Raw genomic sequence first — 22,850 nt, forward strand, 5'->3', positions numbered from 1 at the left:
GTACCACTTTATTAATTCTTACTTAAAAGTGGAATTAAAATAACTCATTAAAAATATGACAAATGCGAGTTAGGCAAAACTGAATCTAAAGAACTTCCAGAGCAGTTAAACTAAAGAACTTGTTTGGGAGGACATTTTTGGAAGTGCTTTTACTGATGTGCCTTCCAAAAATTTTTGCTGGGAAGCAAAATACAATCTTGGGATTTGCGATTACGAATATCGGAACCATGCCATTTATCGCAAAGGAATTAGAAAAGAATTTTAATATTTCATCCCAAAACATGCACCAATTCTGTGAATTAAACAAATTTACTAAAGTAAAATTTAATTCATTTCAAAATCATTAAAATAAACCTAAGTTAAAAAAAAAATGATAATATCTCACATTGGTGCTCCTCTTGATTTTCCCTATTTCCCACGATCCTGCAAAATTCAGAGTATAAATTTCTCTTTAGATGCACTTGGAATACGCAAGCGCTCTAAAATATTTCCAATAGCTAAGAGAAAAAATCGCCCCACGTAAATTGGGTCTGGGTAGTGAAAAGTGAAATTATTTTGAGCACTAGAAATAGGCATGGATGGCTATCATCAACACCAGCCAGTCACTGTGGTGCTTTCATTAACCACAAAACAGGGGAATATGATTAACCAGATCCGTCATAGCAAAAATGGAAGACCCAACAACTTCACGCAATATAACACATATTTAATTCACCATACAAATAAAAATAAGCCTAAACAAAATATGTCTCAGTCGCAATCAACGGTGGTGATGTTTTTTGTTTGTTTGTTTGTTTTTTTTTCATTTAAAATGGACAAGTTCCTTCCGCTCAACCACAAAAAATTATGATAAATTAATTTAATCACCATCGCTGGTTGGGACTTATCGTATGAGATGCGTGTAGTATAAGCTGCTGTCAATTATGAATGTACTAGGTATCATGTTTTGTCCCAGTTTGTGGGGATGCCATCATTCGCATTCGGATGAAATATTACAACGCTTTTACATTTACCCCAAAATATTGAATGAGACGATCTGTGTGAATAACGTTCACACTATGGCTATGCAAAGGGCAGACAAAGTGGCGGTCAGAGAATATATATGGGACATTTTTAAATTGTTACAAAATACACTATTCTACAGAATTGCACGACTTCAATAAGACATTGTGGGAATGGTTGATGAAAAAACAGTGATTAATTGAAAACAAATATATACGGCTGAATGTTCGGCCGTATATACTTCTATAGAATTAAAATTTTGACAAAATTTTCTATAGAAATAAAATTTTGACAAAATTTTCTATAGAAATAAAATTTTGACAAAAATTTTTACAACATTTTCTATAGAAATAAAATTTTGACAACAATTTCTATAGAAATAAAATTTCGACAAAATTTTCTATAGAAATAAAATTTTGACAAAATTTTCTATAGAAATAAAATTTTGACAAAATTTTCTATAGAAATAAAATTTTGACAAAATTTTCTATAGAAATAAAATGTTTACAAAACTTTCTATAGAAATAAAATTTGTACAAAATTTTTTATAGAAATAAAAAAATTACAAAATTTTCTATAGAAATAAAATTGTTTAAAAAATCTATAGAAATAAAAGTTTTCTATAGAAATAAAATGTTGACAAAAGTTTCTATAAAAAAAGTTTTAACAAAATTTTTGATGGAAATAAAATTTTGACAAAATTTTCTGTAGAAGTAAAATGTTGACAAAATTTTCTAAGGAAAGAAAATTGTTACAAAATTTCCTATAGAAATAAAATTTGTACAAAATTTTTCTATAGAAATAAAAATTTAGACAACATTTTCTATAGATTTAAACATTTTGACAAAATTTTCTATAGAAATAAAATTTTGACAAAATTTTGTATAGAAATTAAGTTTTGACAACATTTTCTATAGAACTAAAATTTTGACAAAATTCTCTATAGAAATAAAATTTTGACAAAATTTTCTATAGAAATAAAATTTTGACAAAATTGTCCTATAGATATAAAAATTTTGACTAAATTTTCTATAGAAGTAAAATTTTTACAAAATTTTTTATAGAAATAACATTTTAACAAAATTTTTTATGGAAGTACATTTTGACAAAATTTTCTATAGAAGTAAATTGTTGTTACAAAATTTCCTATAGAAATAAAATTTGTACAAAATTTTCCTATTGAAATAAAAATTTAGACATCATTTCCTATAGAAATAAAATTTTGACAAAATTTTCTATAGAAATAAAATTTGGACAACATCTTCGATAGAAGTAAAATTTGGACTAAATTTTCTGTAGAAATAAAATTTTGACAAAATTTTCGATAGAAATAAAATTTTGACAAACTTTTCTATAGAAATAAAATGTTGACAAAATTTCGTATTAAAATACAATTTTTACAAAATTTTCTATAGAAATAAAATTTGGACAAAATTTTCTATAGAAATAAAACTTGGACAAAATTTTCTATAGAAATAATTTTTTTACAATATTTTCTATAAAATAAAATTTTGACAATATTTTTTATAAAATAAAATTTTGACAATATTTTCTATAAAAAAAAATTTTACAAAAGTAAAATGTTGACCAAATTTTGTAAGGAAAGAAAATTGTTACAAAATTACTTATAGAAATAAAATTTGTACGAAATTTTCCTATAGATATAAAAATTTTGACTAAATTTTCTATAGATGTAAAATTTTTAAAAAATTTTTTATAGAAATAAAAAAATTACAAAATTTTCTATAGAAATAAAATGTTGACAAAAGTTCCTATACAAATAAAATTTTAACAAAATTTTTTATGGAAATAAAATTTTGACAAAATTTTCTATAGAAGTAAAATGTTGACAAAATTTTCTAAGGAAAGAAAATTGTTACAAAATTTCCTATAGAAATAAAATTTGTACAAAATTTTCCTATAGAAATAAAATTTGTACAAAATTTTCTATAGAAATAAAAATTTTGGCAAAATTTTCTATAGAAATAAATTTTTGACAAAATTCTCTATAGAAGTAAAATTTTGACAAAATTTTCTATAGAAATAAATTTTTGACAAAATTCTCTATAGAAATAAAATTTTGACAAAATTTTCTATAGAAATAAAATTTTGACAAAATTTTCTATAGAAAAACAATTTTGACAAAATTTTCTATAGAAATTAAATTTTTACAAAATTTTGTATAGAAATAAAATATTACAAAATTTTCTATAGAAATAAAATATTGACAAAATTTTGTATAAAACTAAAATAGTGACAAAATTCTCTATAGAAATAAAATTTTGACAAAATCTTCTTTAGAAATAAAATTTGACAAAATTTTCCAAAGAAATAAAATTTTTACAAAATTTTCTATAAAAATCTAAAAAATCTAAAAAAAAAATTGACAAAATTTTGTATAGAAATTAAGTTTTGACAAATTTTTCCAAAGAAATAAAATTTTGACAAACTTCTCTATAGAAATAAAATTTTGAAAAAATTTCCTCTAAAAATAAAATGTTGACAAAATTCTCTATAGAAATGAAATTTGCAAAATTAGATTGTTTTGTTTGGTAGTTTTTTGATTAAATTGTCTCCAAATTTTGGTAGATTATTTTTGGCTCGAGTGGTTGGTGACCACAATAAAGCTAAGTCACTAGAAGGGAGCCACCGAGGTGCAATGGTTAGCATGCCCGCCTTGCATACACAAGGTCGTGGGTTCGATTCCTGCTCCGACCGAACACCAAAAAGTTTTTCAGCGGTGGATTATCCCACCTCAGTAATGCTGGTGACATTTCTGAGGGTTTCAAAACTTCTCTAAGTGGTTTCACTGCAATGTGGAATGCCGTTCGGACTCGGCTATAAAAAGGAGGTCCCTTGTCATTGAGCTTAACATGGAATCGGGCAGCACTCAGTGATAAGAGAGAAGTTCACCAATGTGGTATCACAATGGACTGAATAGTCTAAGTGAGCCGATACATCGGGCTGCCACCTAACCTAACCTATGTCACTAGAACAAAATTTTCTATAGAAATAAAATTTTGACAAAATTTTCTATAGAAATAAAATCTTTACAAAATTTTCTATAGAAATAAAATTGTGACACAATTTTCTATAGAAATATAATTTTGACAAAATTTTCTATAGAAATATAGAGATTTTTACAAAATTTTCTATAGAAATATAATTTTTACAAAATTTTCTACAGAAATACAATTTTGAAAAATTTTTCTATAGAAATAAAATGTTGACAAAATTTGGTATAGAAAAAAAGAATTGACAAAATTTCCTATAAAAATTAAATTTTGACAAAATTTTCTATAGAAATAATTTTTTTACAATATTTTCTATAAAATAAAATTTTGACAAAATTTTCTATAGAAATAAAATTTTGACAAAATTTTCTATAGAAATAAAACTTTGACAAAGTAAAATGTTGACCAAATTTTGTAAGGAAATAAAATTGTTACAAAATTTCTCATAGAAATAAAATTTGTACAAAATTTTCTATAGAAGTAAAATTTTTACAAAATTTTCTATAGAAATAAAATTGTTTAAAAAATCTATAGGAATAAAAATTTTCTATAGAAATAAAATTTTGACAAAATTTTCTATAAAATAAAATTTTGACAAAATTTTCTATAGAAATAAAATATTGACAAAATTTTCTATAGAAATAAAATTTTTACAAAATTTTCTATAGAAATAAAATTTTGACAAAATTTTCTATAGAAATAAAATTTGTACAAAATTTTCCTATAGATATAAAATTTTTGTCTAAATTTTCTATAGAAATAAAATTTTTACAAAATTTTCTATAGAAATACAAAAATGACAAAATTTTCTATAGAAATAAAAATGTGACAAAATTTTCTATGGAAATAAAATTGTTTAAAAACATCTATAGAATAAAAATTTTCTATAGAAATACAATTTTGACAAAATTTCTATAAAAATAAAATTTTAACAAAATTTTCTATAGAAATAAAATTTTGACAAAATTTTCTATAGAAATAAAATTTTAACAAAATTCTTTATGAATAAAATTTGTACAAAATTTTCCTATAGAAATAAAAATTTAGGCAAAATTTTTTATAGATATAAAAATTTTTACTAAATTTTCTTTTTATTTAAATTTTTACTAAATTTGACAACATTTTCAATAGATATAAAATTTTTACAAAATTTTCTATAGAAATAAAATTTTGACAAAATTTTCTATAGAAATTAAGTTTTGACAAAATTTTCTATAGAACTAAAATTTTGAAAAAATTCTCCATAGAAATGAAATTTTGACAAAATTCTCTATAGAAATGAAATTTTGACAAACTTCTCTATAGAAATAAAATTTTTACAAAATGTTCTATGGAAATAAAATTTTGACAAATTTTTTTATAGAAACAAAATATTGCAAAATAAGATTGTTTTGTTTGGTAGTTTTTTGATTAAATTTTCTCCAAATTTTGGTAGATTATTTTTGGCTCGAGTGGTTGGTGACCACAATAATGCTAAGTCACTAGTATTGTATGAGAGTGTAAAAGAAAAAAACAATTGCAGACACGAGTGTATTTCCTGTGATGGGAACCAAACAAGAACATGGAAGTGAAAATGCATTTAAGGGGCAGACTCAAGAGTTCTCAAACACAAAAATTTTCAGAGAGAAAAGTCACCGAAAGTCAAAGAGAGTAAGAAAACTGGTAAACAATGTTGCCAATACAGTATATTATTCCAATTTGCTGATAGGGGATACATAATTTTTCGAATAATTTATTTTAGAGCAAAACCCAATTTATAGGCAAATTTCGGCAAACCGGGTAAAACATGTGTATGAGAGCTATGTCTAAGTCTGAACCGATTTGGATGATATTTTGCAGGTCTATTTAATATTGCAGAAGATTATATTGTGCCGAGTATGAATAAGATCGATAAATGAATGGTATTAGATGTTGGGGCCAAAATTGGGGAAATCGGACGAGATACATACGTATATGCGAGCTATATCTAAATCTGAAGAGATTTCGAGTTTGAATTAGATCCGTTAATAAATAAGGATATTATGGCCAAATTTCACCAAATCGGGCGATACATATATATGGGAGCCAAATCTAAACCTGAACCGATTTCGATGATATTTTACAGATTAGAAGGGCAGAGTAAAGGATTATTTTGTGCCGAATTTTACAACGATCGGTTAGTAAATCATAAATATGACCCCATGAGGTGGGGCTACACCTCACTTTGCGTCGTTTCGAAGTTGCGTCGCTGCTGCATCAGTACTAGTTTTCATTTTGCGTCGTTAGATTTTCGAAGTGGCGTTGTTATCGTTGTTAACTATCTCCAATCTTTGCATGGTTTGCCATAAAAATTCATAATTCACTTTGCGTCGTGTTTTTTTGGAACGTATCTGCGACGCAAAGCGAGGTCTAGGTGTATATCTAAATTTGATGCGATTTATTCCGAACAACAAGATTGATTCAGGTGGTGATTCTGGGTCAATTGGTAAATATTTAATGGGGTCTAAATCAGGTTACCACAATTGGTAGAATTCTACCAAAAATGGTAGATTTTTTACTGCTTGGTAGTTTAGTAGAATTCTTGATGTTTTGGTAGATTTTGCAAAATATTCCACTCCAACTATGAGGTACTTCACAAAGTTTTACAGAAACAATTTTCTATAGAAATAAAATTTGACAAAATTTTCTTTAGAAATAAAAATTTCTATAGAAATAAAATTTTGAGAAAATTTTCCATAGAAATCAAATGTTGACAAAATTTCCTTTAGAAACGAAATTTTGACAAAATATTCTATAGAAATAAAATTTTGAGACAATTTTCTATAGAAATTAAATTTTGACAAAATTTTCAACAGATATGAAATTTTGAGAAAGTTTTCTATAGAAATAAAAATTTTAACAAAACTTTCTACGGAAATAAAATTTTGACAAAATTTTCGATGGGGACAAAATTTTGACAAAGTTTCCTATATAGAAATAAAAATTTTCTATAGAAATAAAATTTTGACAAAATATTCTACACAAACAAAATTTTCTGTAGAAATAAAATTTTGACATAAAATTTTGACAAAGTTTCCTATATAGAAATAAAAATTTTCTATAGAAATAAAATTTTGACAAAATATTCTACACAAACAAAATTTTCTGTAGAAATAAAATGTTGACAAAATGTCCTTAAGAAACAAAATTTTGACAAAATTTTCTATAGAAATAAAAATTTGAGACAATTTTCTATAGAAATATGAATTTTGACAAAATTTTCTATAGAATAAAATTTTGATAAAATTTTCCATAGAAATAAAATTTTGAGACAATTTTCTATAGAAATATGAATTTTGACAAAATTTTCTATACAAAAAAAATTTTGAGAAAATTTTCCATAGAAATAAAATTTTGACAAAATTTTCTATAGGAATAAAATTTTGAGATAATTTTCTATAGAATTTAAATTTTAACAAAATTTTCTATAGATCTGAAATTTTGAAAAAATTTTCTATATATAAATAAAATGTTGACCAAATATTCTATAGAAATAAAATTTTGACAAAATTTCCTATAGAAATAAAAATTTTGACAAAATTTTTTATAGAAATAAAATTTTGACAAAATTTCCTATAGAAATAAAAATGTTGACAAAATTTTCTATAGATATGAAATTTTGAGAAAAATTTCTATAGAAATAAAATGTTGACCAAATATTGTATAGAAATAAAATTGTGACAAATTAAATTTTGACAAAATTTTCATCAGATATGAAATTTTGAGAAAGTTTTATATAGAAATACAAATTTTAACAAAACTTTCTATGGAAATAAAATTTTGACAAAATTTTCTATAGAAATAAAATTTTGACAAATTTTTCTATGGGAAAAATTTTGACAAAATTTTCTATGGGGCAAAATATTGACAAAGTTTCCATTGAAATAAAATTTTGACAAAATTTTCTATAGAAATGAAGTGTTGACAAAATTTCCTTAAGAAACAAAATTTTGACAAATTTTTCTATAGAAATAAAATTTTTACACAATTTCCTATAGACATATGAATTTTGGCAAAATTTTCTATAGAAATAAAATTTTGAGAAAATTTTCCATAGAAATAAAATTTTGACAAAATTTTCTATAGAAATATGAATTTTGACAAAATTTTCTATAGAATTTTCTATAGAAATAAAATTTTGAGTAAATTTTCCATAGAAATAAAAATTTTACAAAATTTTCTACAGAAATAAAATATTGACAAAATTTCCTTAAGAAACAAAATTTTGACAAAATTTTCTATAGAAATAAAATTTTGAGACAATTTTCTATAGAAATAGGGGTTTGGATTTTGGGTTTAGGGAACTGCCTGAATTTATTCTGATAATTGGTTGATAGTTTTGCTGCAAGTAGAGGATACTGATGAGGAATGTGGTTGCAGTTTATAGGGCTTTGCCCAAATAAATTTGACAAACATTCTTTTCCTCTGTTGGTTAAGCTACACTTGTAGTTTAGTCAATGCATGGTTTTAAGCTGAAATGAAAAAACAACAACAATGATCAAAGAAAAAAACCAACAATAACAAAACAAAACGAATAAAAAAAATTTTGACAACTTTTCTATAGTAATAAAGATTTTGACAAATTTTTCTATAGAAATCAAAATTTTATTTCTATAGAAACATTTGTCGACAAAATTTCCTTTAGAAATAAAACTTTGAAAAAAATTTTCTATAGAAATAAAATTTTGACAAAATTTCTATAGAAAAAAAATTCGACAACTTTTCTGCAGAAATAAAGATTTCGACAAAGTTTTCTATAGAAATTAAAATTTTATTTCTATAGAAAACTTTGTCGACAAAATTTCCTTTAGAAATAATAGAAATAAAATTTTGACAAAATTTTCTATGGATTTAAAATTTTGACAAAATTTTCTATAGAAATAAAATTTTGACAAAATTTTCTATAGAAATAAAATTTTGACAAAATTTTCTATAGAAATAAAATTTTGACAAAATTTTCTATAGAAATAAAATTTTGACAAAATTGTCTATAAAAATAAAATTTTGACAAAATTTTCTATAGAAATAAAATTTTGATAAAATATTCTATAGAAATAAAATTTTGATGAAATTTTCTATGGAAATACAATTTTGATAAAATGTTCTATAGTAATAAAATTTTTCACAATAAGATTTTTTGTTTGGTAGTTTACTCAAAATTCTTTGATTATTTGTGCCTCGAGTGGCAACCATGGTTTAAGCCCAATATTTCTGGTAGGCACGTTTTCTTTCTGATCAAAGTTATTATAACAACTGACAAAAGGACTTTTTGTTTTTCTAGACTATAATATGCGTTTTTAGCTTATATGCGATGTGCTTTGGTTTCATATAACGCCCTACGGGAAATGTATCAACCCCAGGACCGGTGCCACCGTGGTGCAATGGTTAGCATGCCCGCCTTGCATACACAAGGTCGTGGGTTCGATTCCTGCTACGACCGAACACCAAAAAGTTTTTCAGCGGTGGATTATCCCACCTCAGTAATGCTGGTGACATTTCTGAGGGTTTCAAAGCTTCTCTAAGAGGTTTCACTGGAATGTGGAACGCCGTTCGGACTCGGCTATAAAAAGGAGGTTCCTTGTCATTGAGCTTAACATGGAATCGGGCAGCACTTAGTGATAAGAGTGTGGTATAACAATGGGCTGAATAGTCTAAGTGAGCCTGATACATCGGGCTGCCACATAACCTAACCTAACCCCAGGAGCGGTACAGGGTTAGTCCCTGGTGTGTATGGACCAGTCACAGTTCTGGTCCAAGCGTATGGAATGGACCGGTCACTTTAACATGGGTTTGTCATTGGCTGGGAAAATTTACACTTTAGGACACGACTTGGACTCATCCCAAAGGACACGTCCTGGAACAACTTAGTAGGACTACCCCATAGACAACTGCTCATGAAACAGTCTCGGACAAACTTTTAGTATCCTGTTTCCATCCGTATCGTACCAGAAAGGAATATGTTGAACAATAAATAATTCTGATAGTTGCATTGTATTAAAAGCGTGGATTCAAAAATATTTTAATATCAAGTGTGTATAAAAATCAATAAATTATAAGACAATTAAAAACGTTGATAAACTTGAGCACTAGTACCAGTCCTGTAATGGGTCCATTAGTGGCAATTTGCACTAATTTCCCGTACGGCGGCTACATTCATAGAGAAGAATAAAAAAATAGTCGTAATAATAGCGTTTTCACGTGCGTGCATTTACGACGAGTTAGAACAATTAAAAATGTTGATAAACTGGAGCACTAGTACCAGTCCTCTAATGGGTCCATTAGTGGCAATTTGCACTAATTTCCCGTAGGGCGGCTACTTTCATAGAGAAGAATACAAACATAGTCGTAATAGTAGCGTTTTCACGTACTTGAATTTACGACGAGTTAGAACTGATTGTCTTAAGTTTAAATCCAATAGAGTTAGCATCACTGTTGCCAAAGAAAGTGATAGTGCAATATAGAGAATTGAAAATTCACAATGGACAGGGGTGTGTTTCAATGAATTTCTCTCGCACATGGCCAAAAAAACTCACGGCGAATTCAAAATTATTCATCTCATCCATTACGGGGGGTGGTAATGATGACTGCTATGCTAATGTAGTAGACTAGGCTGCTTGCAACAAACCAATGTTGAAGGGCATAATGCGCACACTCCCTAACGAATGTGGCCGAACATATTTGAGCAAGAAAATAAACGTGTGTATTGGAAAGTGGCGAAAAACCATCATCTTTTACCGCCACCGCTGCTGCTGCTACTCCTGTCAACAGCCATTAATGTGGTACAGGGCAAACAACAAACGAAGGGGAGGATAAAATACCGAAAATTGCAGGGTACCAAGTGTTTGTTGTCACCCTTTAACTTTTAGTATTTGCGTGTATATTGGGAAGTGAATCGCGCGGTACAAACGCACGCACGCACATAGATTGTGGTAACCTCCCCCCAAAAAATTTGTTCTAACAAAAAAATCTAAAAAAAAAAAACAAAAGAAAATAATTAACAAAAAAGAAAAATTATACAAGACACGCGAAGTCATTTTAGGGTTTTGTCAAGTGAAAAATAATAAGCAAAGAAAAATCGAAAAGATATATACGAAAATATTTGCCAAAAAAAAGGGAAAATAATTTGCCCATAACTAAATTGTATAAGTGTGTTTGATTGTAGCTGTTATATTATTATAAAAAAAAAATAATATTTGTTTAAAAAAATACTTGAATAATATTCTTGAGATTTCGCCCAAGAAAAAAAAAAAACATCACATAAATCACCTTTACATCATTGGATTTATTCGCAAAAAAAGAGATTTCTTTAAAGTCCCTTCACAAAAAGGTATTATATATAGTTTATAAATAAATATGTTTTATAATATTAAAAAAAAAAATAATGAAATAAAATTAAAAGAATATATAAAAATGATAACTTATTATCTCATAGTTGTCGCAAAGCATGTCTGTCTGTAGTCTCTATTGGAAATTGTGACTGAAAATGTGGTAGCAGCATATGCCAAAAAAGTGCGTTTATTCTTTGCTTTCTTTTTGACATTTCCTTTTAGTGGTGTCATTTTTAAGAGAGTTTCCTATATGACTTGACCATCATTTTGACATGATTTCTTACAAACACACCCACGCACACACATACTCCCTCTTAATATATCCAATAAGCCGGAATAAAAGATTTCCTTTTAACCTCTGAAACCTGGACTTCTTAATTACAAGGAGTATTATAATTACTACTCCAACTCCAAAAAAATTTGTATATCAAATTATGGCTCCTCTCTAGAATTTGCCATTGTCATCCTCCACGTTTCCTACGCTTTTCCTTTAGTCTCACGCAAGGAAGAAGAAAATACCACATTTTAGCTTTTATAACACCACCTTGAGCTCCATATTCATGTACATTTATGGCAGCAGGAGGAGGAGGAGGAGGCACTACATATCATTTACGAGTACTACCCCCATCACTATTACCACCACCTCCTCTAGGAATTGTTTCATTCAGTTTTTCTTCCGTCGAAAAAAGCAGCAGCAGCGGCAGCACCAAACAAGAAAATAAAACGAAAACATCCTCATTGCTGCCGTTATCCAATATCATCATAACCACCACATCACCCTTGACAATTCGAATTTGAAATTTGTTTATTAGTGTTGCCATATTTAAGTTTTTGTTTTAGCTTCTTTTTTTGTTATTGTTCTTGCTCTTCTTCTTCTGACATGATTGTACTGTATTATTTAGCAAGGTTTGTAGTTCCACTTGACATGCGAATATCAATACCGCAGGCAGGGGGGGAAATGATGAAACAAAACAAGTTGGTAAACTGATATAAAGAGATATAGCATATAAATGTGGAAAATCTCTCTCTGCATGCAAAGCAAAAAAAACGTTTGGAAAACGAGTACCAAAAACGTTTTTCTTTTGTTAGAGTTTTTTGAATTGGTTCGAAAATTTTAAACTTTTATCTCCAAAAAAATCGTTTGTTACAAAATTTTTATTTTTTCAATAAAAAAAGTTATTTTTGAAACAACAACACAGTCCATTTCGGTTATATCAAACACTGTTCTTTTCTGACTTTAGGTCTTTAATAAGACACATTTTACAGTTCAAAATTTAATATACTACAATGTAATGTTGAACATTTTTTCGGAATCTTCCGAACATATCTGGAATATATGTAAAAAAAAAAAAAAAAAAAAAAACTTTGGTCGAAGCAGGGATCGAACCCACGATCCTTGGCATGCAAGTCGGACGTAGCAACCACTGCTCCACGGTGCCAAACTAAATGTTTGTTTCTGTTAAATAAACTTTGTTTATTCGGTTCGTGGGCGCCGCAAGCTATGCTATATAAATATAACTTATATGGATGTTTATCTATTGATGACCATAACAGGTACATAGCTCAGTGGTTAGTGTATTGGCTTACAAAGTGCATGGTCCGCGGTTCGATTCTCCGTCCAGGCGAAAGGTAAAAAAATTTTAAAAATTTATAAAATCGTATAATTTCTTCTACATTGTTGGTATTACAAGAAAAGGTGGTCCCTTGTCATTGAGCTTAACATGGAATCGGGCAGCACTCAGTGATAAGGGAGAAGTTCACCAATGTGGTATCACAATGGACTGAATAGTCTAACAGGTTGGCTGATAAGTCCCAGGTCTAACGAAGAAAAACAAATTTTTTTGTCCAAATTCGTTTTTATTATTCAACATAGTTCCCTTCAAGAGCGATACAACGATTATAACGACCTTCCAATTTTTTGATAAAATTTTGGTAGTACTCTTCGGTTTTGCCTCAAAATAGGCCTCAGTTTCGGCGATCACCTCTTCATTGCAGCCAAATTTTTTCCCTGCGAGCATCCTTTTGAGGTCTGAGAACAAGAAAAAGTCGCTGGGGCCAGATCTGGAGAATACGGTGGGTGGGGAAGCAATTCGAAGCCCACTTCATGAATTTTTGCCATCGTTCTCAATGACTTGTGGCACGGTGCGTAGTCTTGGTTGAACAACACTTTTTTCGTCTTCATATGTGGCCGTTTTGCCGCGATTTCAACCTTCAAACGCTCCAATAACGCCATTTAATAGTCACTGTTGATGGTTTTTCCCTTCTCAAGATAATCGATGGGAGCCACCGTGGTGCAATGGTTAGCATGCCCGACTTGCAAACACAAGGTCGTGGGTTCGATTCCTGCTTCGAGCGAACACCAAAAAGTTTTTCAGCGGTGGATTATCCCACCTCAGTAATGCTGGTGAGATTTCTGAGGGTTTCAAAGCTTCTCTAAGTGGTTTCACTGCAATGTGGAACGCCGTTCGGACTCGGCTATAAAAAGGAGGTCCCTTGTCATTGAGCTTAACATGGAATCGGGCAGCACTCAGTGATAAGAGAGAAGTTCACCAATGTGGTATCACAATGGACTGAATAGTCTAAGTGAGCCTGATACATCGGGCTGCCACCTAACCTAACCTAACCTAAGATAATCGATAGAAATTATTCCATGCGCATCCCAAAAAACAGAGGCCATTACTTTGCCAGCGGACTTTTGAGTCTTTCCACGCTTCGGAGACGGTTCACCGGTCGCTGTCCACTCAGCCGACTGTCGATTGGACTCAGGGGTGTAGTGATGGAGCCATGTTTCATCCATTGTCACATATCGACGGAAAAACTCGGGTGTATTACGAGTTAACAGCTGCAAACACCGCTCAGAATCATCAACACGTTGTTGTTTTTGGTCAAATGTGAGCTCGTGCGGCACCCATTTTGCACAGAGCTTCCGCATATCCAAATATTGATGAATGATATGACCAACAGGTTCCTTTGATATCTTTAAGGCCTCTGCTATCTCGATCAACTTCATTTTACGGTCATTCAAAATCATTTTGTGGATTTTTTTGATGTTTTCGTCGGTAACCACTTCTTTCGGGCGTCCACTGCGTTCACCGTCCTCCGTGCTCATTTCACCACGCTTGAATTTTGCATACCAATCAATTATTGTTGATTTCCCTGGGGCAGAGTCCGGTTTTTGCTTCCACCGTATTTTTTCCCTTCAGAAAAAAGTATTTTATCAAACCACGAAATTCCTTTTTTCCTTTTTTTCACAATAACAAAAGTTGCTTCCCAAAAGACGCTCTATCTCACAAACTAATTGACTTACAGACGTCAAATTTTGACACGAATCATTTGAAGGTTGGTACTATATAAAAATAATATGCATTTAACACTAGCGACGCCATCTATGTGTCAGACCGGGGACTTATCAGCCAACCTGTTATGTGGCAGCCCGATGTATCAGGCTCACTTAGACTATTCAGTCCATTGTGATACCACAGTGGTGAACTTCTCTCTTATCACTGAGTGCTGCCCGATTCCACGGACCTCCTTTTTATAGCCGAGACGGACGGCGTTCCATATTGCAATGAAACCACTTAGAGAAGCTTTGAAATCCTCAGAATCCACCGCTGAAAAACTTTTTGGTGTTCGGTCGTAGCAGGAATCGAACCCACAACCTTGTGTATGCAAGGCGGGCATGCTAACCATTGCACCACGGTGGCTCCTAAGCCCATGTTAAATTCATCGCTTCTGCGTCAATTTTGCACCACTTCCAAAAAAGAACATTTTCATTACATTTTTGGCGACGCTTTTTTAGCTGGGTTTCTATAAAAATAAAATTTTGATATAATTTTCTAACATTTTGTCAAAAGTTTCTATAAAAATAACATTTTGTCAAAATGTTATTTCTATAGAAATAAAAGTTTTGACAACATTTTCTATAGAAATAACATTTTGACAAAATTTATTATAGAAATAAAATTTCTTATAAAAAAAGAACTTCTTATAGAATTAAAAGCCGTTATAAGTCGATGCGATTCTTTCTCCAAAATTCCTGCAATATTCCATTGTCTCTTGCTAGATGTTCCCCGTAGGATTTGTCGTTCAATGTTGGTTGCCACCTACAGTTTTTACCGCTCTGTTGTCGGATGGTCTATTGGTATAATTCTCGATATCACTGGTACAATTTCTGACGATATTGTGCGTTACGATGATGTGACTTTCTGGGTTGTTTTTCTCGGCAGGAAGCATATGGAGCATGTACTGGATTTTAACTAGATTTTACTGGATTTACTGGATTTTTACTAGATTTTTTCTAGTTTTTTGTGTGATAAACTCTGAAGAGATGGGGTATCGTATAATCGAAAAAATGGAGGGAGATGGATTTCAAGAGGATTTCCGTCCTCTGATATTGTATCACAATATGGAGCAAATAAAAAATTAGATATTAGAAGGTTAACTTGTCGTATAATCAAGAAAAATTGAGGGAGATGGATTTCTGATATTGTATCACAATCTGAAGCTTCATAAAATTTGTACTCATTAAACCATGTAAATTCTAATGCAGTAACATTGATACCTCAACAATATTTAAATACTTCTATAATTTAACCCCAAAAAGGATATCCTTAAAGTTCGTAAAAGAAATATTATCCAATTTTTGATTTCCTTCTTAAGCGCACGCATCATATACGCACGCACACACACATAATCCAAAGACAAAAATGCCGGTTTATCTACTCCCCCATTCATTATGGCTAATAATTGGGTGGCGACAGAATAAAAAAAAAAACAACAACAACTAATGTCATTCACTTTATTCTCACTGTGGAGGCATGTATGCGCTCTCTTTTTTTGTATTCACATTCGCAATAGAATTAAATTGCCGGGCTGCCAGATGACAAAATTTTCTATAGAAATAAAATTTTGACAAAAATTTTCTATACAGATAAAATATTTTGATAAAATTTTCTATAGAGATAAAATATTTTGATAAAATTTTCTGTAGAAATAAAGTTTTGACAAAATAAAAAAAATTAAAATTGTCAAAATAAATTTTTGACAAAATTTTTCTATAGAAATAAAACTTTGACAAAATATTTCTATAGAAATAAAATGTTAACGAAATTTTCTATAGAAATATACAATTTTGATAAAATTTTCTATAGATATAAAATTTTGACAAAATTTTCCATAGAAATAAAATTTTGATAAAATGTTCTATAGATATAAAATTTTGACAAAAATTTTGACAAACATTTTCTATAGAGATAAAATAATTTGATAAAATTTTATATAGAAATAAAATATTTTGATAAAATTTTCTGTAGAAAAAAAAATCTTGACAAAATAAAAAAAATTTAAATTGTCAAAATAATATTTTGACAAAAATTTTTATAGAAATAAAATGTTAACGAAATTTTCTATAGAAACATACAATTTTGATAAAATTTTCTATAGATATAAAATTTTGACAACATTTTCTATAGAAATAAAATTTTGACAATATTTGCTATAGAAATAAAATTTTGGCAGAATTTTCTATACAAATAGAATTTTGACAAAATTTTTCTATAGAAATAAAATTTTGACAAAACTCTTTTTATAGAAATAAAATGTTAACGAAATTTTCTACAGAAGTAAAACGTTAACGAAATGTTCTATAGAAATATACAATTTTGATAAAATTTTCTATAGAAATAAAATTTTGACAAAATTTTTCTATAGAAATAAAATTTTGTCAAAATTTTTTATAGAAAGAAAATGTCAACGAAATTTTCTATAGAAATATACAATTTTGATAAAATAAAATTTTGACAAAATTTTCTATAGAAATAAAATTTTGACAATATTTGCTATAGTTTTGACAAAATTTTCTATAGAAATAAAATTTTGACAAAATTTTCTATAGAAATAAAATTTTGACAAAATTTTCTATAGAAATAAAATTTTGACAAAATTTTCTATAGAAATAAAATTTTGACAAAATTTTCTAAAGAAATAAAATTTTGACAAAATTTTCTAAAGAAATAAAATGTTGACAAAAATTTTCTATAGAGATAACATATTTCGATAAAATTTAATATAGAGATAAAATATTTTGATAAAATTTTCTGTAGAAATAAAATTTTGACAAACTAAAAAAAATTAAAATTTTCAGAATAAAATTTGGACAAAATTTTTCTATAGAAATAAATTTTTGACAAAATTTTTTATAGAAATAAAATTTTGACAAAAATTTTCTATAGAAATAAAATTTTGACAATATTTGCTATAGATATTAAAGTTTTGACAAAATTTTCTATAGAAAAAATTTTCTAGATAAAATATTTTGATAAAATTTTCTGTAGAAATAAAGTTTTGACAAAATAAAAAAAATTAAAATTGTCAAAATAAAATTTGGATTAGAAATAAAATTTTGTCAAAATTTTTTATAGAAAGAAAATGTCAACGAAATTTTCTATAGAAATATACAATTTTGATAAAATTTTCTATAGATATAAAATTTTGACAAAATTTTCTATAGAAATAAAATTTTGACAAAATTTTCTATAGAAATAAAATTTTGACAAAATTTTCTATAGAAATAAAATTTTGACAATATTTGCTATATATATTAAAGTTTTGACAACATTTTCTATAGAAATAAAATTTTGACAAAATTTTCTATAGAAATAAAATTTTGACAAAAATTTTCTATAGAAATAAAATTTTGACAATATTTGCTGTATATATTAAAGTTTTGACAAAATTTTCTATAGAAATAAAATTTTGACAAAATTTTCTATATAAATAAAATTTTGACGAAATTTTCTATAGAAATAAAATTTTGACAAAAAAAAATAAAATTTGGACAAAATTTTTCTATAGAAATAAATTTTTGACAAAATTTTTTATAGAAATAAAATTTTGACAAAAATTTTCTATAGAGATAAAATATTTTGATAAAAATTTCTGTAGAAATAAAATTTTGACAAAATAAAAAAATTTAAATTGTCAAAATAAAATTTTGAGAAAAATATTCTATAGAAATAAAATTTTGACAAAAATTTTCTATAGAAATAAAATTTTGACAATATATGCTATAGATATTAAAGTTTTGACAAAATTTTCTATAGAAAAAATTTTCTAGATAAAATATTTTAATAAAATTTTCTGTAGAAATAAAGTTTTGACAAAATAAAAAAAAATTACAATTGTCAAAATAAATTTTTGACAAAATTTTTCTATAGAAATACAATTTTGTCAAAATTTTTTATAGAAAGAAAATGTCATCGAAATTTTCTATAGAAATATACAATTTTGATAAAATTTTCTATAGATATAAAATTTTGACAAAATTTTCTATATAAATAAAATTTTGACAAAATTTTCTATAGAAATAAAATTTTGACAAAATTTTCTATAGAAATAAAATTTTGACAAAATTTTCTATAGAAATAAAATTTTGACAATGTTTGCTATAGATATTAAAGTTTTGACAACATTTTCTATAGAAATAAAATTTTGACAAAATTTTCAATAGAAATAAAATTTTGACACAAATTTTCTATAGAAATAAAATTTTGACAATATTTGCTATATATATTAAAGTTTTCTATAGAAATAAAATTTTGACAAAATTTTCTATAGAAATAAAATTTTGACAAAAATTTTCTATAGAGATAAAATATTTTGATAAATTTTAATATAGAGATAAAATATTTTGACAAAATTTTCTGTAGAAATAAAATTTTAACAAAAAAAAAATTAAAATTTTCAGAATAAAATTTGGACAAAATTTTTCTATAGAAATAAATTTTTGACAAAATTTTTTATAGAAATAAAATTTTGACAAAAATTTTCTATAGAGATAAAATATTTTGACAAAATTTTCTGTAGAAATAAAATTTCGACAAAATAAAAAAAATTTAAATTGTCAAAATAAAATTTTGAGAAAAATATTCTATAGAAATAAAATTTTGACAAAAATTTTCTATAGAAATAAAATTTTGACAAAAATTTTCTATAGAAATAAAATTTTGACAATATTTGCTATAGATATTAACGTTTTGACAAAATTTTCTATAGAAAAAATTTTTTAGATAAAATATTTTGATAAAATTTTCTGTAGAAATAAAGTTTTGACAAAATAAAAAAAAATTAAAATTGTCAAAATAAATTTTTGACAAAATTTTTCTATAGAAATAAAATTTTGTCAAAATTTTTTATAGAAAGAAAATGTCAACGAAATTTTCTATAGAAATATACAATTTTGATAAAATTTTCTATAGATATAAAATTTTGACAAAATTTTCTATAGAAATAAAGTTTTGACAAAATTTTCTATAGAAATAAAATTTTGACAAAATTTTCTATAGAAATAAAATTTTGACAATATTTGCTATATATATTAAAGTTTTGACAAAATTTTCTATAGAAATAAAATTTTGACAAAATTTTCTATAGAAATAAAATTTTGACAAAATTTTCTATAGAAATAAAATGTTGACAAAATTTTCTATAGAAATAAAATTTTGACAAAAATTTTCTATAGAGATAAAATATTTTGATAAAATTTAATATAGAGACAAAATATTTTGATAAAATTTTCTGTAGAAATAAAATTTTGACAAAAAAAAATTAAAATTTTCAGAATAAAATTTGGACAAAATTTTTCTATAGAAATAAATTTTTGACAAAATTTTTTATAGAAATAAAATTTTGACAAAAATTTTCTATAGAGATAAAATATTTTGATAAAATTTTCTGTAGAAATAAAATTTTGACAAAATAAAAAAAAATTAAATTGTCAGAATAAATTTTTGAGAAAAATATTCTATAGAAATAAAATTTTGACAAAATTTTCTATACAAATAGAATTTTGACAAAATTTTCTATAGAAATAAAATGTTAACGAAATTTTTTATAGAAAAAAAATGTTAACGAAATTTTCTATAGAAATATACAATTTTGATAACATTTTCTATAGATATAAAATTTTGACAAAATTTTCTATAGAAATAAAATTTTGACAACATTTTTCTATAGAAATAAAATTTTGACAAAATTTTTTATAGAAATAAAATTTTGACAAAATTTTTCTATAGAAATAAAATGTTGACAAAATTTTTTATAAAAATAAAATTTTGACAAAATTTTCTATAGAAGTAAAATGTTAACGAAATTTTCTATATAAACAATTTTGACAAAATTTTCTATAGATATAAAATTTCGACAAAATTTTCTATAGAAATAAAATTTTGACAATATTTGCTATATATATTAAAGTTTTGACAAAATTTTCTATAGAAATAAAATTTTGACAAAATTTTCTATAGAAATAAAATTAAAAAATTTTGACAAAATTTTCTATAGATATAAAATTTTGACAAAATTTTCTATAGAAATAAAATTTTGACAAAATTTTCTATAGATATAAAATTTTGACAAAATTTTCTATAGAAATAAAATTTTGACAATATTTGCTATAGATATTAAATTTTTGACAACATTTTCTAAGAAATAAAATTTTGACAAAATTTGCTATAAAACTAAAATTTTTACATAATTTTCTATAGAAATAAAATTTTGACAAAAATTTTCTTGATAAAATTTTATATAGAGATAAAATATTTTAATAAAATTTTCTGTAGAAATACAATTTTGACAAAATAAAAAAAAAAAATAAAATTGTCAAAATAAAATTTTGTCAAAATTTTCTATACAAATAGAATTTCGACAAAATTTTCTATAGAAGTAAAATGTTAACGAAATTTTCAATAGAAATTTACAATTTTGACAAAATTTTCTATAGATATACAAGTTGGACAAAATTTTCTAAAGAAATAAAATTTTGACAATATTTTCTATAGAAATAAAGTTTTGACAATATTTTCTATAGAAATTACATTTTGACAAAATTTTCTACAGAAATAAAATTTTGACAAAATTTTCTATAGATATAAAATTTTGACAATGTTTTCTATAGAAATAAAATTTTGCCAAAATTTACTATAAAAATAGAATTTTTACATAATTTTTTGGTAAAATTTTCTCCAAATTTTGGTAGATTATTTTTGGGTCGAGTGGCAACCGTGAAGGAGGTCCCTTGTCATTGAGTTCAACATAGAGCTCTCTCAATGATAACAGAGAAGTTCACCACTGTAGTATAACAATGGACTGAAGTATCGGGCTGCCACTAAGTGAGCCTGAAATATCGGGCTGCCACTATACCTAACCCAACCTAACTGTATTCAAGTCCTCGGACATGCTGGTTTACAAGTTATGGTATGGTGACAGCCCAATGAAATGAATACCACAGATGGTGAACTACACCCTTATCGATGAGAGTTAACCCAATTATCACAATGGACTGAATAGTCTAAGTGAGCTTGAAATAAAATCGGGCTACCACTTTAACCTTTAACGAATTCTGCCCAATTCTATTAAGTATAATAAGAAGGATGTCCCCTTTCCAGAGGCGAGCCCTAATGTCGCCAGTATAACTGAAATGGATAAACCAAAACTCTTTCGAGTTCGATCGAAACTGGTACCATTTGCATGGAAGGCAGCCATGCTAAGATGTGCACTACGGTGGCTCACCATATGTCAAAGAAAATATCTCCAAATCACTTCATAGGTTAGTTTTGGATAGGTTGTAGAGGATGACAACAATTTTTGAATCGAATTTATGTCCACTTAGAACACTACAGGTCCATTGTAATTTTCTCATCTTCTTATTCGTGAAGTGGTCTTTTTTAAAGTTGCTCAAGAACTTGCATTTATTCGTCTTCTTTGCAGTTGATTAAAACATCCAGCCAGAGGCCTACCTACCGTAGATCGACGAGAGCCTGAAAGAAAAAGGGACCCAGCGTTTGTTTCTCCTACACACAAATTTTTTTTCTGGTTCAATCACGAAATTAATTGATCCAATTAATTTTTTAATTGAAATGTCTTCAATCACAGAAATGATAGTATCAATTAAAAAATTAATTGAAGGTCAATTAAAAAATTAATTGACCCAATTAAAAAATTAATTGATACTATTAATTTTTGTTTCAATTAAAAAATTTGTTGAATAAATTAAATTTTTAATTGAATATTTTTTAAAACTCAATTAAAATTTTAATTGGAAAAATTTTCGTGAAATTTTTTTCTATGTAAAGAAAAATGCTGAACACTGGCTTTGGAAGTGGTAGTAGTCTTCCGTAATTTCAGAGTCCAGACACCATCAAATATCATCATCTTTAAGGCCTTTCCTAACATATGTTTTGCAAATCTGTTATGCCCGGTTATACTGCCAATTAAAGGCCTCAAAGGCCTGTCTGTTCATCGCCATCAGCTTTTGAAAACTCTTAGGGTTCTTTTCGTCCTCGGCATAGCTCATCATATTTGACATGAATTCTGTTCATAATTGCAGATTGAAAAGTTAAAACTAATGTTTCATTCACACGAGATGACCAATTTGCCGTAACTATGTAGGGGTCCACAAACTTGCAAATTTACAACAAACACCTCAGCTTTC

General features: G+C 26.7%; 1 protein-coding gene across 1 annotated transcript in view; it reads left to right on the forward strand.

Moving 5' to 3' along the window:
• Positions 1 to 10,882: 10,882 nt before the first annotated feature.
• LOC142240962 (putative fatty acyl-CoA reductase CG5065) overlaps positions 10,883 to 22,850 on the forward strand; it is a 174,263-nt gene continuing 162,295 nt past the window's right edge. Inside the window, exon 1 of the mRNA XM_075312707.1 lies at positions 10,883 to 11,361. The gene's annotated coding sequence lies outside the window, so the exon portion shown is untranslated. The remainder of the gene's footprint in view (positions 11,362 to 22,850) is intronic.

Source organism: Haematobia irritans, chromosome 5 (genome assembly GCF_050003625.1).
Source record: "Haematobia irritans isolate KBUSLIRL chromosome 5, ASM5000362v1, whole genome shotgun sequence".
Classification (NCBI taxonomy): Eukaryota; Metazoa; Arthropoda; class Insecta; order Diptera; family Muscidae; genus Haematobia; species Haematobia irritans.